We start from the raw sequence: 2500 nt of genomic DNA, 5'->3' as shown, positions 1-2500 counted from the left end.
ATGAATAAACAAACATTATCTTAATCTCAATAACAATGATAGTGATAACGACATCAATCTCAATAGTTATAAAAGAAATGTTATTTTATCTTTAACAAGCATTCCAAAAGATAGTTGCCATATTAATTCCATAAGAAACAAACACACAATCACATACAGGCTCCCTCCCCCCTACCCCCTCGCTCCCCCGCAACACGCATTCAACCACAACTCCTTTCCTCCCCACCTGCCCCCGCAACACACACACAATCGCAAACAACCCGTCCCTTCCACCCGCCCTCGCAACTCGCACACAAACACGCAAAACTACACCCCCCCTCACCCACCCCTCCTGCAACACACACAAACACCTTCCCCTCCTCTAATCCCACAAAACGCACACAAACACGCACAACACCCCCACCCCCTCTTACCCCCTCAAAACGCACACAAACACACCCAACCCCTCTCCCACCCCCTCAAAACTCACACAACCCCTCCCCCCTCCCCCTCCCAACCTCTCAAAAAGTACACAAACACACACAACCTCTCCGAACCCCATTCCCGTCCCTGCAACACACACACAAACACAAACAATTCCTCCCCCTCCCCCACCCGCTCCTGCAACACACACACAATCCCTGTTTCCCCCCTCCCCACCCCCTCAAATAGCACGCAAACACACACACAACGACTCAATAAATGATTACGCAGGATGCCTCGGGATGGGGCAATAATTTAAAGGGATGAGCAGACGTGACCTGAAGATGGAACGTAAGAAGCTGAGGTCATCTCGGCAGGAAGATAAGTGGGTCGGCTTCCCCACGATGCTCTCTCTCTCTCTCTCTGGATGTTTGTCTGTTTAGTTCTCTCTTTTTTTTTTCTCTCTCTCTGGATGTCTGTTTCGTCCTCTCTTTTTCTCTTTCTCTCTCTTTGGATGTTTGCCTGCTTCTTTCTCTCTCTCTGGATGTTTATATGTTTCTTTCTCTCTTTTTCTCTTTCTCTCTCTCTGGATGTTTGTCTGTTTCTTTCTCTCTTTTTCTCTTTCTCTCTCTCTGGATGTTTGTCTGTTTCTCTCTCTCTCTCTCTCTGTGGATGTTTGTCTGTTTCTTTCTCTCTCTTTCTCTCTCTCTCTGGATGTATGTCTGTTTCTGTCTCTCTCTTTCTTTTTTTTTCTCTCTGAATGTTTGTCTGTTTCTCTCTCTCTTTTCTTTCTCTCTGAATGTTTGTTGTCTCTCTATCTCTTTCTATTTTTTCAACTTTCTCTCTCACTCCTTTTCCTCTCTACATCTCTCACTCTTTCTCATTCTCCCTCCCTCTTCCCCCCCATCCCTCTCTCTCTCTCATTCTCCCTCCCTCCCTCCCCCTCACTCTCTATCACTTTCACCTCCTCATAAACACAATCATTATTACCCATTACATATACCTATACCATTATCAATTCTTTCTATACGACCGAGACCAACGCTCGTATATATACATAAATACACTGGAACAATTTCTTCAACGCCACAGGGCAGGAGAGGAACACTTGCTATGGTAATTGATCATAATAGGAACCATAGCCGGATGCCATAACCGCTCTGTTCAGCATATGAAAAGGATATTGGAAGATAAGACCGGATCGGAACAAAAAGTAGTGGGTACTGGAATACTTATATCTTTTTTATTTGCGCGATCAGATCGGATTTGAAACGCTTCGATATTTTTTTTCCTGATCTTTATTCTCCCCTTCACTTATTTCCTTTATGTTTTCATTGTTTTTATTTTTTATTTTTTTATTTTTTTCATTAGTTTACCCGTTCGATAAAAATGACTGAAAGTGAAATTGCATAGAGAGATAGATAGATAGAGAGAGAGTAGACAGACAGGCAGACAGACCGACATAGAGAAATATATATACATATATATATGTATATATATATATATATATATATATATATATATATATATATATATATATATATATAGAGAGAGAGAGAGAGACAGAGAGAGAGAAATATCCTCATTATAATCGTTATATAATGATTGGTAATAATGGAAATGCTAGTGGGTATAATGACGACAATAATGATAAAAACGATAAAGACGATTAAGATGACAATGAAATGATACCAACTAGTATTACAAATAGTGAGTAATACCAAAAATTGAATGATAACGATAACGATGATACAAAAGAAAACAAACACCATAAGTCCACTAAGATACAATAACAGCAACACAAATACAACATCTAGAAATCAGGCAAACAAACGCGAAAGAAAAAAAAAATAACTGTCAACCGTCCATTTTCCCATCCAAACCAGAGCAAAAAAATAAATAAACAAATAAATAAATAAATACACTTGCGGTCGACAGTATGACACGTAAAATATGCGAACAGCGAGTGGCAAGATTAGAAAAAAGTACCCTAATTTGGAAGAGAAAAAATTGCATTGCCTTTCCACATGAGCTAAATGGAACGTAGATGAATGTGTATGAGTGAAACAAATGAGTTAGTTGATGAATGCGATAATGA

The sequence above is a fragment of the Penaeus japonicus genome, unplaced genomic scaffold (genome assembly GCF_977035675.1).
Source record: "Penaeus japonicus unplaced genomic scaffold, GWHDUDI00000001_assembly GWHDUDI00000022, whole genome shotgun sequence".
NCBI classification, from domain to species: Eukaryota; Metazoa; Arthropoda; class Malacostraca; order Decapoda; family Penaeidae; genus Penaeus; species Penaeus japonicus.
Note: the sequence above shows the minus strand (reverse complement) of the source record.